This window comes from Theropithecus gelada, chromosome 5, assembly GCF_003255815.1.
Source record: "Theropithecus gelada isolate Dixy chromosome 5, Tgel_1.0, whole genome shotgun sequence".
Classification (NCBI taxonomy): domain Eukaryota; kingdom Metazoa; phylum Chordata; class Mammalia; order Primates; family Cercopithecidae; genus Theropithecus; species Theropithecus gelada.
Genome location: NC_037672.1, coordinates 72044979 through 72059088, shown reverse-complemented (window position 1 = coordinate 72059088; position 14110 = coordinate 72044979). Strand labels below are relative to the sequence as shown.

Sequence of the window (14110 nt, the reverse complement as noted above, 5' to 3'; positions counted from 1 at the left end):
TTATGCCAATTATCACTACTAGAGAACGTGTAAAATTTTTCATAACACGGTAAGTATTATTTTTGACATAGCATTGCTCCATCTTGGACATCTATTTGTTGAAAAGTAGTAGATGGCATTCTACAGAAACATCTTTATCACTGCAATCTTTGCGATGCCTGGTTTCCTCCAGCATGCTTTTCCATTGTCTGACTCACTCAGGGCTAGACTAACACTGGGATTAGCATGTGATGGGTCCATTTGCTTTCTGGTTGCCTTGTCTTCACGATGAGCTATTGCAAAATCCCCTGGTTAAGTTTATTTTTAGAATTTGTAGAGACAGATTTTGGGCATTACTTTCCATCTCGATCATATGATCTCATAATTGATGTTATTTTGAAAAACAAAAGGGAGATTTCAACGTGTTTAAATACATCAGACATCTAGGAAAGGACATCTATTGAGGCTTCACTTTGGCTTCACTGACTTCTTGACTCTCCTCTCGAGTAAAAGGTAATATGTTCAAGTACAATCCAATAGAGTATCTTAGCATAAGCTTTTCTTTGCTAAAATCAATTGTAACTCACTTATGAAAATGTACATTATCTATTGATAACTTATTATAAAGAAATAATGACCATTTATTAGGATCTGAAGATGACTTCCAGATGTCAATTCCTATGAATTAACACCAGCAATCATCTTGCAAAGTAACTAATGTGGAATATGGCAATGTATGACATCCTCTCTGATGGTGGGACCTCAATGGACTATTTTTATTTCCTTGTCTAGATACCTGATATCTACTTTCTTATTACTTTTATATTAAACTTAAAGTATAATTTCAAATTTTACAAGAAGATACTGATAAATTCTCTCTTGCAAATTCATTTTTATAAAAGTTTATTTTTTTAAATTTACTTTCCTCTTAGTAGTAAACTATTTTATCACTTTTTCATTGGCCTTTCCATCATTAAAACCATTTCTGTTATAATGTAAAGCATATACTGTATAAGAGTTAGTCATCTCAATCTTACTAATTTATTTAACTCATTTTCATTCATTTGTGTTATGGCAGAAAAGAAAGTTTATTATTCCAATTTTTTATTATTCTTTTACTTGGGAAATATGTTTTTCAAAACTCTTAATTATATCTTGATTATCTATGTTTATTTATCATTTTATCTGTTAGTAAAAGAAGAGCACTTTCTTACAACCTTTCTTTGATATTCTATTTGCAACACAATTCACAGTCACAAACAACAGTGAAATTGTCTTTCTATATCATAAAAAGAGTCAAAATTAGATTTATCTATTATGTAATAGAAAAACTTCAAGAAATACATAATTTTTATACTTATTCTTATACAAGAAGTTTCCATTTAAATGAGTAAAGCAAAATGAATGAAGAAATAATAATGCAAATGAGTTCTTCTTTCTGTGATAGAGATGTAGGGCTGTTTAAGAGTAGGACCTTTTTATTATAATTAGATGAAAAATGTTACTGTGATGTTCTATCACAAGTGACAGGTAAGAGAGATTAGAAAAAATTTTAAAATATTATCTATTAACGAATTACTTTATAGCTTGCAATTAACAAATAAAAATGCCATGTAATTGTAAGTCTTGTGGTAATTGTATTTTTCAGTGGAAATGCTTTTATTTACATGTTTGTAATTTAGAAATAAGCAATCTGCTTTACTTTTTTATATCAGCCAAAGAACTGGATTCACTTGCATATGCATAATTATAAAAACATATCAGAGTCCCAGAGGAGGCTAACTTTGTTGAATAATATTATTTGAAATATTAAATAATCTTCACCAATTCAACTTCTCAAAGTAGCTACAAACATTTTCCCTACGACTTCTCTTCATTTTATTTTTCTCTAATCAATATCATTAATGTTCTAATCTCAAGGTTACACCATCCGTGCCATTCTTTAATAGAAATCTGGATCATATTCACTAACTTTATTAGAGAGCAAGTGCCCATTGCTTGTCATTCTACTTTCTAAATATGTTTTTACACTGTACTTTAATTAGCATTCTTAATGTCATTATCTAAGTCTCTTGTAATGTCACAACAACCGAAGTGGTCATCTTTTCTCCAGTTTTGTCCTCCCTACATGCTGGACTGTTTTCTTTTTTTAACATGCTTTCTTCTCCATTTTATTTCTTTATAGGCTCCCAACACCTCCCTTTAGTCATTCCATATTGTCCAACTCAAGCTTGCCTTTCTTCATTACCTTCTTACTCCCATCCTCTTGGTTTGTTTAAGATGTCCATTTGTGTGTTTCATTAGCATATTAATATTTCCAAATTAAAGAACTCACATTAACTTATCAATTCAGGAGACCATACCTGGGGCTCACACCTGTAATCCAAGCATTTTGAAAGGACGAGGCAGGAAGATTCCTAGAGCCCACGAGTTTCAGAACAGCCTGGGCAATATTGTGAGACTAATAACATTCTCTACCTAAAAAAGAAAAATTCACTGGGCAGGTTGGCAGATCCTTGTAGTTTCAGCTACAAGTGGAACTAGAGAGGCTAAGGTGGGAGAGTGGCTTGAGCCCAGGTTGTCCAGGCTTCAGTGGTCTGTGCTCATGCCCCTGCACTCCAGCCTGGAAAACAGAGCATGTCTCCCAGTGCTTTGAAGCATAGTGTCATCAATAGAAGTTTGATGAATGAATGCAAGAAAGAATATGATTACTGATTTTTCATGTATGATTTTATAGGACTCAGCCAACTATGAAGTTTCTTGTCTTTGCTTTAATCTTGGCTCTCATGGTTTCCATGACTGTAAGTATATCCGGAAATTTTAAAGGATACATTCTCGGTACTTATCCCAAGGGTCTTTCTTATTCCTTATGTTCTGCCATATATTCATGTTCACTTCAATATAGCTTTAGTATTTCTATATATTTTCTTTGAATTAACCTACATAATTTCTTTAAGGACTTATTTATTACATACCTGCAAACACTCAAGTACAATAACTTTAATGTAAAAATAAAAGTAAATTAAACAAACTTCATAAATATGTGGGACTGAGAACTTTGAAAGTATCTTTAAATATGAAAAGCTCCAGACCATCTGAAGTTAGAAATCTGAGGAAAGAAAAGGTGCACTTAAATGGAGCCCAAGTATTAGATGGTGTCAAAATAGGAATTTTCAATTCATTTCTTGCACAACCCAACTGTTAAAGTTAGCATATAATTTATTTTACTCTTTCTAAAATAAAGCTGCCTATTTTAAGCCATAAAACCAATGCCTGTATTCATTAAATATCATGAGTTCCCAGCTTGTGCTGTCATTTACTACTGTGTATTAGGAAAAGCACATGACCTCTCTGGAGCTCTTTCTCATTCTCTACTTCCTCATCCTCTTCCCACTCCTCCTCTTCTTTCTATGAAGTTAATAGAAAATTGGTCACAAAAGAATACTAATACTTCAACTTATCCACTAAATTCTAATGAATGTTTCAAAAAACAAATTGGTTATGATATCACAGTTTATCACATGATTTTATTATAAAAGGATAGAAGTAGAAAAATAAATATATAAGAAGAACAGAGAAAAGCGTAATGCCTGTCTCTATCAGCAAATAAACTTTTGAGCTACATAGAACATATTCATATATAAAACAATCCAATGTTTCATTTTTCAGTTTCTACTCTCTTATTCACAAATGATAGACTTTTCTTGCCTTTCATAAAAAAAGATATATAAACCAAAATGAGTTGATACTTGAATATAGCACATTAATTATAGAGAAGTTTACCTTCACTCATTTTGAAGATGTAATAAAGCTAAAATAACTAATTTAGTGTGTCATCAACCAAAGAATGCCTCCATTCTGTTTAATCATAAATGTGGCTAAGTCAATTTTTATACATACTCTTGAATTATAAAATTAAGATATTAATTACTTTCTCATTTTCTTCTTTTTCAAGAGAGCTGATCCACATGAAGAGGTAAGACATTTTCATTTACTGGAAAACTTGATAATTAATCATATATTGAATCTTTAATCTTTTCTTTTCTTTTTGTTTCGTAGAGACATCATGGACGTCATGGGCACCATGGGTATGGAAGAAAATTCCATGTAAGTGTTCTTCTGATAATGTGCACTCTGAATAAGTTTTCTTCTCTATCTATTCTCCTAGAATAATTGATACTTATCTCTCAAATATATGTATATTGTTAATTGCTAAAGTGTACATTGATTTTATTTATTTATATTACAGAGGTTAAAGTCACAAATACCTTGTGTTCTAACAGTCTCTCAACGGAAACTCAATTCCACTCTGAATAAGTCAATTTTCAATTATTCCCTGAGAGCTTAAGTATCTTTCTCTTATAAATAATTACATTGACCTAAAGAATAGTTCCTAATTCTATGAATAATTCCTAATTCTATGAAGTATAACAATGCCTAATGAAGCATAGAGGCTACCCATGTAATGTGGTAAGTTTCTATCTTCTAAATATTTAAGGATGATAAAGTTTTTAAATTAAACTTACTGTGCTAAATTAAACAGAAAATTTTATTTCTTTAATGTTTTCCTAAATGTGTGTATAAAAATCTCCTACTATTTTTACCTCTAATATCAGTATGAATAGGGGTTCAAAAGTTCTCTTTACTAATATAACAAGTATACATATTTAAAAAGCACCAAGTAAAAAGATGCATAGAAAGGGATGAGGACTGTTTGTGTTAACAGCAGTGGGTATGAAGGAATGTAGGAGTTGTAAGAGAAAGTAAGCTCATTAAAAGAATGAGATGAAGAAACACCACCTAAGTTGGAAACGGTAACTTTCTCCTACCCATTATACTCAATGTTGGGCATTATTATTGCCACAAAAACGTCAACACACAGTAAATACTTTATCATTTTTACTTGCTTTTAAACACTTTTCTGATAAAAAAGAAAAATGTAAAAATTTGAAAACATTTATGTAGATAACACACAAAGTCATAAAAACTTAAACAATCTAAGCTTTCAGTGACAGTTTTTGTGAAACATTTTTACTGTCATTGTCTCTATTCTCTGCAATTTGCTCTCTCCTTTTGTGTGTATGCAGGAAAAGCATCATTCACACTGAGGCTATAGATCAAATTATCTGTATGGCAACTGATATCCTCAGTAATCTTGGGGCATGATTATAAAGGTAAGCTGACTCTAGTTACTTTTCTTTCCAGAAGTATCAACACTGACAGTTAAAACAAGAAAAAAACAGGAAAAAAGCCATTAAGCCAACAACCATTCTAGTTTAAGAAATGTAGCATGGGTTAGCTCCTTGAAGTGTGCTGATTTGTATAAATGCTTCTGAAGCTGTAGATGTGTGGTGTTATTTCTGAGGTCTCTGTTCTGTTCCATTGGTCTATATGTCTGCTTTGGTACAAGTACCATGCTGTTTTGGTAACTGTAGCCTTGTAGTATAGTTTGAAGTCAAATAGTGTGATGTCTTCAGCTTTGTTCCTTTTTCTTACAATTGTCTTGTGTATATGAGCTCTTCTGTAGATACGTATGAAATTTAAAGTAGTTATTTCTAATTCTGTGAAAAATGTCAATGGTAGTTTGATGAGAATAACATTGAATCTATAAATTACTTTGGTCAGTATGGCCATTTTCATGAAATTCATTCTTCTTATCCATGAGAGTGGAACGTTTTTCCATTTGTTTCTGTCCTCTCTCATTTCCTTGAGCAGTGATTTGTGGTTCTCCTTGAAGAGGTCCTTCACATGCTTTGTTAGCTCTATTTCTAGGTATTTTATTATCTTTGTAGCAATTGTGAATGGGATTTCATTCATGATTCGGGTCTCTGCTTGCTATCTGATCTTCAACAATCCTGACAAAAACAAGCAATGGGAAAAGGATCTCCTAGTCAATAAATGGGTACTAGGAAAAGTGACTAGCCATATGCAGAAAAATGAAACTGGACCCCTTCCTTACACCTTATACAAAAATTAACTTAAGATGGATTGAAAATTAAATGAAAAACCCAAAACCAAAAAAAGACCCTAGAAGAAAACCTAGGTGATACCATTCAGGACATAGGCATGGACAAACACTTCATGAAGGAAATGCCAAAAGCAATGGCAACAAAAGCCAAAATTTATAAATGGGATCTAATTAAACTAAACAGCTTCTGCACAACAAAAGAAACCATCATCAGAGTGAACAGGTAGCCTAGAGAATGGGAGGAAATTTTTGCAATCTACGCATCTGACAAAGGTCTAGTATCCAGAGTCTACAAGGAACTTACACAAATTTATAAGACAAAAACAATCCCATCTAAAAGTGAGCAAAAGATATGAACAGACACTTTTCAGAAGAAGACATTTATATGGCCAAAATGTGAAAATAGCTCAACATCACTAATGCAAATCAAAATCAAAATCACAGTAAGATACCATCTCACACCAGTCAGAATGGTGATTATTAAAATGTCAAGAAACGATAGATGATGGTTATGTTGTGAAGAGATAGGTGGTGAGAATGTAAATTAGTTTAACCATTGTGGAAAACTGTATGGTGATTCCTCAAGGATCTAGAACCAGAAATACCGTTTGACCTAGCAATCCCATTACTGGGTATATACCCAAAAGAATATAAAGCATTCTACTATAAAGACATATGTCTACATATGTTTATTGCAGCACTATTTACAATAGCAAAGACATGAAACAACCCAAATGTCCATCAATGATAGACTGAATAAAGAAAATATGGTATGTATACACCATGGAACACTATGTGGTCATAAAAAGGAATGAGATCCTGTCCTTTGCAGGGACATGGATGAAGCTGGAAGCTATCATCCTCAGCAAACTAACACAGGAACAGAAAATCAAACAGCACATGGTCTCACTCATAAGTGGGAGCTGAACAATGAGAACACATGGGCACAGGGAGGGGAACAGCACACACTAGGGATGGAGGGTAGGAGGTGACAGAAGGTAACATAGAGAACTGATCAATAGTGCTGCAAACCACCATGGCACATGTATACCTATGAAACAGTCCTACACATTCTGCACATGGATCCCTGAACTTAAAGTAAAATAAAAAATAAAATTAAATAAATATGCCTCTGAGGGAAAGTTTCTGTTCACTACTGTTAGGAGACAGAGTTCTGAGTAGGGGAACCCCTACGTTGGTATCCTGACTCTGACAACTAGTTTCATGACCTTGAAGTATTCCTAATCTTTTCCAAACCTCAGTTTCATAAGCAACAAACACATATTATAATAATACTTACACTCTTTATAGAATTTGTAAGGCTATTAAGAGACATTTTAGAGAAGCCCTTGATCTGGAAGGCATATGGTTATGGCCATGGGCTTCTCTGCCACTAAATCTGTACCTCGTTGTTATTTGAAGTTTTCTGTCCTAAAGTGTAATCTTTGGAGAAGATGCACAACCACCATCGGGGAACTCATGAGAAATTAACATTTTATGCCTAAGTAACTCTAATGAGCAATGGCTATAGGAATTACTAATAAAATATCAACAAGGAGATGGGAATTTTCAGAGAAATAGGAAATGGTAACAATGTCCTTTTTAGAAAGTCATTTTTATTTAACTATATTTACAGCATAAAATGTTCCAAAATCTATGAGATATTAATATTATACTTCAAAATAAAGCAATATTTTGGAGATAAAACAGTACTGTTCTACAATTCAAAATTGAAATAGTTCAAAAGATTTCAAATATTTTTCAAATATTTTTAAATGTATTGGGAAAATTTACTCTTATTGAATTCCTGCTCTGTGTGATATTACAAAGGCCTGATCTTGATCCTCCAGATGTTAGATAATTGCTAACGACATTTAATCAGGGGAGAATATAGTTAAAATACTATTTGTGGGAGATAGATGAAATGTGGAGGCTATATTTAAGTGCTGGAATAAAATAAAGTAATGGAAAACATCAAGAAAAATTTAAATTGCAGATGCTGAATGATAATTTTTATTTATTCTGATACCCACTTCATGAGTATTTGTCTATTCTGTCTCAAATATTATTTTGGTCCCTGCATTATAATAAGTAAAACTATCTAAAAATAAATAATTTGTACCAGGAAAAGTAAAAATGTATTTACAGGAGTATCAGTTTGGGAGATAAAGTGTTATTTTCTTTTTCTTCACAGGTTTGACTGGCAAATTCACTTTTTACTGGTTTATTGTCATTCGTCATACTGCATCACACTACCGCTGCTTTTTGAAGAATTATCACAAGGCAATGCAGAATTGACCATGATTCACTGAATTCCATGTTTCATGATACTTACCTTCCTAATTATCATTTGATTAGATACTTGTAATTTAAACTGTTAAGCTGTTTTCACTGCTCTTTCTGAGTAATAGAAATTCTTTCTTCTCCAAAAGCAATAAATTTCAAGCACATTATTATGTGTATGCTCTTTATTTCTCTTTTTTATATTTACATATATAAAGATTTACTTCTTCACTTTATTTTCCCAGTTCGAGTAGCACTGACTGTAGTACTTTATACCATAGCTCTTTTGAAATGATATTTTTAATTTAGCGTGTTATATTCATTTTATCTTACAAACATATGGTCCTCAATCACATCCAGATTACTAGACCTATTGATGCGAAACCTTGATTTGTCCCTGGTGTCCTTTGCCACAGCACATTTCTTAGCATTGAACATTCTCACATTAACTTATCTCAGGCCCTATATGCCAGCAGATAACCCCTATGTCACTCCACAGCAGTAGGCAGGCACTCAGAACACAAACCATCTAATGCTCTCTATCGGTTTGTCAATATATCCATCAAACACAAGTTCATTGAGTGATACCAACGGTCACTCTTGCAGATGCTGTAGTTATAGAAAGACAGTCAGAGCCCTGTTGTCAGAGCTTTTACATTGCATTTGGGGGATGCAGACAACAAGTAAACAAATAGCACATGACTCAGGTAATAAATGTGTTACAGAAGTGTAAGGCAGGACTAGGATATAGAGGCAGCCTCAAGTAGGATAGTCAAGGATAGCCTCTCTGGTATGGCAACCTTTTAGAAAAGCTGCCAATTAAGTATGGGAGCAAGCATGAAGAAAGACATTTTCAAGCAGAAGAAATAACAAGTACAAATCCATTGTGAATTTTATGAGTTGTAGAATAGGTTTTTCCACTTCTGTGTAAATTAACGTTGGTAAGTTCATAGGGGTGGCATTGAATCTGTACATTGTTTTGGATAATATAGCCATTTTAATGATATTAATTCTTCTAATCCATGAGCATGGAATGTTTTCCATTTCTTTGTGTCTTCTGTGATTTCTTTCAGCAGCGTTTCGTACTTCTCCCTGTAGAAACATTTCACCTCCTTAGTTAGATATATTTATAGGTTTTTATTTTTTGTGGCTATTGTAAATGAGATTGTGTTCTTGATTTGGTGCTCATCTTGCACATTACTCATGAACAGAAATGCTACTGATTTTTGTGCATTGATTTTGTATCCTGAAGCCGTACAGAAGTAGTCTATCAGTTCCAGGAGTCTTTCCAAAACTTTAGGGTTTTGTAGGTATTGAATTGTATTGTCCATGAAGAGAGAGAATTTGACTTCTTTTCCTCTATGGATTTTTTTTTTATTACTGTAACTTGTAGATTGCTCTTACTGTCTCTTTCAGTATTATGTTGAATAGGAGTGGTGTGATTGGACATCCTTGTCTTGCTCCAGTTCTCAAGGTGATTGCTCCCAGTTTTTGCCCATTCAGTATGGTGATGGCTGTGGGTTTGACACAGCTCGTTCTTCTTATTTCGAGATACGATCCTTCGATGTCTAGTTCGTTAAAGGTTTTTATCATGAAGGAACGTTGAGTTTTATCAAAAGCTCTTTCTGCATCTGTTAAGATTATATGGTTTTTGCTTTTAATCCTGTTTATGTGGCAAATCACATTTATTGGTTTATGTATGGCGAACCAATCTTGCATCTCTGGAATGAAGCCTGCTTGACCATGGTGAATGAACTTTTTGAAGTGCTTTGCTATCGCTTTGCTAGTGTTTTGTTTGTTTAGGATTTTGCATCTATGTTCACCAAGTACATTGTCCTGTAGTTTTCGTGTGTGTGTGTGTTTCTTTGCCAGGTTTGGTGATTCTGGCTTCATAGAATGAGTTAGAGAGGAGCCCCTCTTCCTCAAATTTTTGTAAAAGCTTCAGTATGATTGGTGCAAACTCTTCTTAACATGTCTGGTAGAATTAAGCTGTGAATCCATGTGGTCTGGGGGTTTTTTTGGTTTTGTTTTGTTTTGTTTTGTTTTGTTTTTTGAGGTTTTTAATTACTGAATCAACAGTGAAACTAAATATTTGTTTTGGGTATAAATTTCTCCCTGGCTCAATCTTGAGAGATTTTCTCTTTCCAGGAACTTATTCATTTCTGCTCGATTTACTAATTGTGCTCTTAGAGGTGTTTATAATGGTCTCTGAGGATCTTTGCAATTTTGTGGGCTTAGCTGTAAAGTCACCTTTGTCATTTCCGTTTGTTCTTAGTTGAATCTTGTCCTTTGTTTTTTCTTTATTAATCTAGCTGGCAGTTTACTGATCTCATTTGTACTTCAAAAAACTAACTTTTGATTTCATTGATTTCTTGTATGGTTTTTGCTTCCAAGTTTCATTTACTTCTTCCTGGAGATCTACCTACATGTGGAGTAGAGAGGGCCTCACTGCACCACGACCTATGCACAGGAATGGTGGGGTGGCTTAGGCTGTTGATCCAGGCAAGACTATGTTCTCAATACCTGGAGATCTGCTTGAGTGTGGAGAGGAAATGAACCCACTACGCCCCAGTCTATGTCCATAAAGGGTGTGGTGGCTCAGACTAATGTTCCAGGCAAGGAGTGGCTCTAAATGCCTGAATTTCTGCCTGGAGGTAGAGCAGAGAGGGCCCTACACACCACAATCTTGGGGTAGCAGGAGAAGGCACCTAGTAATGACGTATGCAGACTGGTTCTAGGTCAGCAGTCTTGCACTTGCAGCATGTCTCATCACAAAAGAGAAATAACAGCTCTAGCAGCTCTCCTCTGCACCATGATTGTGAGGTGGCAAAAGCACAATTCTGGTGCCTAGTTTTCCAGTGCTTTCCGTAATTCTGGCTATGAAGGTTCTTAACCCATTCCAGAGCAGGCACTTTAAACTCTGGCCTGAGACTCAAAAGCCTGCACAGGCATGTTCTCAAGTCACCAAAGAATGGCTGACTTTGTATTAAAATCCTCTATGTAAAGCACCTGTATTAAAAGTGGCATCCTGCCGTCAGTCCTGGGTCTGTGAAAATGTCTGCAGATTTTCCCTTCATAGTGTCTCATAACCTCTCCCAAAGTTAGTTTCAAGGCTTGGAAGAAACAAAATCCTCTCCTTTGGGCTAGGTTGCTCAGATCCTCAGTAGAAAGATGAGTCACAGAGGGAGGCCCTCTGCGTCTCTCACATACTGGGGCTTCACCCACTTTGGTCAGCTGAATGTTATCATGGGGTATGTTTGCACTTGTTCTCCTCTGTAGGACCTGAGGTGTCCTTTGTGAGTCCAGTACAATCTCACTTTCCTTCTTGAATTAAAACTCAGAGACATGATCTTTATGAACTATCTTACTATCTTCAAGTGTCAGAAGCATGTCAAAAGTCTCTACTATGCATCCTGAAATAAAAAGAAAAAGAAAAAAACACAACTTGCTTTATTTTCTCTTTTTATTTTGTGTTTGTTTGTTTTGTTTGTTATTATTTAAGTTCTGGGATACATTTACAGAACATGCAGGTTTGTTACATAAGTACCATGGTGGTTTGCTGCACCCATAAACCCATCATCTACATTAGGCATTTATCCTAATGCTATTCCTCCCCTTAGCCCCCACCCCACGACGGGCCCCGATGTGTGATGTTCCCCCCGCTGTGTCCGTGTGTTCTCAATGTTCAACTCCCACTTATGAGTGAGAACATGCAGTGCTTGGTTTTCTGTTCCTCTGTTAGTTTGCTGAGAATGATGGTTTCCAGCTTCATCCATGTCCCTGCAATGGACATGAACTCATCCTTTTTCATGGCTGCATAGTATTCCATGGTGTATATCTGTCACATTTTCTTTATCCAGTCTGTCATTGATGGGCATATGGGTTGGTTCCAAGTCTTTGCTATTGTGAATGGTGCTGCAGTAAACATACATGTGCACATGTCTATATAGTAGAATGATTGATAATCCTTTGGGTATATGCCCAGTAATGGGATTGCTGGGTCAGACGGGACTGCTGGTTCTAGATCCTTAAGGAATTGCCACACTGTTTTCCACAATGGTCAAACTAACTTATTAATTACTAATTTATCTTTGTGGTGTTCTCTGTATTTCCTGAATTTGAATGTTGGCCTGCCTTGCTAGGTTAGGGAAGTTCTCCTGGATAATATATTCTGAAGAGTATTTTCTAACTTGGTTCCATTCTCCCTGTCACTTTCTGGCACACCAATCAAAGGTATATTTGGTCTTTTCACATAGTCTCAAATTTCTTGGAGGCTTTGTTCATTTCTTTTCACTCTTTTTTCTCTAATCTTGTCTTCTCACTTTATTTCATTAATTCAATCTTCAGTCACTAATATCCTTTCTTCCACTTGATCAAATCGGCTATTGAAGCTTGTGCATGTGTCACGAAGTTCTTCTGCCATGGTTTTCAGCTCCATCAGGTAATTTAAAGTCTCCTCTACACTGTTTATTCTAGTTACCCATTTGTCTAACCTTTTTTTCAAGGTTTTTAGCTTCCTTGCGATGAGTTAGAACATGAAACTTTTGCTTCGAGAAGTTTGTTATTACTGACCTTCTGAAGACTACTTGTCAACTTGTCAAGCTCATTCTCCATCCAGTTTTCTTCCCTTGCTGGCAAGGAGCTATGATGCATTTGGAGGAGAAGAGGCACTCTGTTTTTTGGAATTTTCAGTTTTTCTGCTCTGGTTTCTCTCCATCTTTGTGGTTTTATCTACCTTTAGTCTTTGATGTTAATGACCTACAGATGGGGTTTTGGTGTGGATGTCCTTTTTGTTGATGTTGATGGTATTCCTTTCTGTTTGTTAGTTTTCCTTCTAACAGACCTCTCAGCTGCAGGTCTGTTGGAGTTTGCTGGAGGTTCACTCCAGACCCTGTTTCCCTGGCTATCACCAGCGGAGGCTGCAGAACAGCAAATATTGCTACCTGATCCTTCCACTGGAAGCATCGTCCAAGAGGGGCGCCCACCTGTTTGAGGTGTCTGTCTGCCCCTATTGGGAGGTGTTACCCAGTCAGGCTACACAGGAGTCAGGGACCTGCTTGAGGAGGCAGTCTGTCCATTCTCAGAGCTCGAAGACCGTGCTCAAAGAACCGCTGCTCTCTTCAGATCTGTCAGGCAGGGAAGTTTAAGTCTGCAGAAGCTGTCTGGTGCCTTTCGTTCTAATATGCCCTGTCCCCTGAGGTGGAATCTATAGAGGCAGTAGGCCTTGCTGAGCTGTGGTGGGCTCCGCCCAGTTCATGCTTCTTGGCCTCTTTGTTTATACTGTGAGCTACTCAAGCCTGAGTTACTCAAGGCTCAGCACTGGCAGACACCCCTCCTCCAGCCAGGCTGCAGCCTCGCAGGTAGAACTCAGACTGCTGCACTAGCAGTGAGCAAGGCTCCATGGGTGTGGGACCCACCAAGCCAGGCACATGAGGGTATCTCCTGGTCTGCTGTTTGCTAAGACTATGGGAAAGCACAGTATTTGGTCAGGAGTGTATCATTTCTCCAGGTGCAGTATGTCACAGCTTCGCTTGTCTAGGAAGGGGAAATTCCTTGACCCCTTATGCTTCCTGGGTGAGGCAATGCCACATGCTGCTTCGGTTCACCCTCCATGGGCTCCAACCACTGTCCAACCAGTCCCAGTGAGATGAACCAGATACCTCAGCTGGAAATGCAGAAATTACCAGTCTTCTGCATCCATCTCACTGGGAACTGCAGACTGGAGCTGTTCTTATTTGGCCATCTTGGAAGCCAGCCCACCACCAAAGTAATCTTCCCAAAGATTACCAAAGTCATGTGACATAAAGGCATCTGAGTTAGCCTCTATTAGTCTGATAAGCACTGACTTTTCTTTAAGCCAATAGATTAGACATCTTTCAA

At 36.1% G+C, this 14110-nt stretch overlaps 1 pseudogene; it reads left to right on the top strand.

Annotated features, from left to right (window-relative positions):
- Window positions 1-388: 388 nt before the first annotated feature.
- On the top strand, window positions 389-5120 carry LOC112624317 (annotated as a pseudogene).
- Window positions 5121-14110: the final 8990 nt, after the last annotated feature.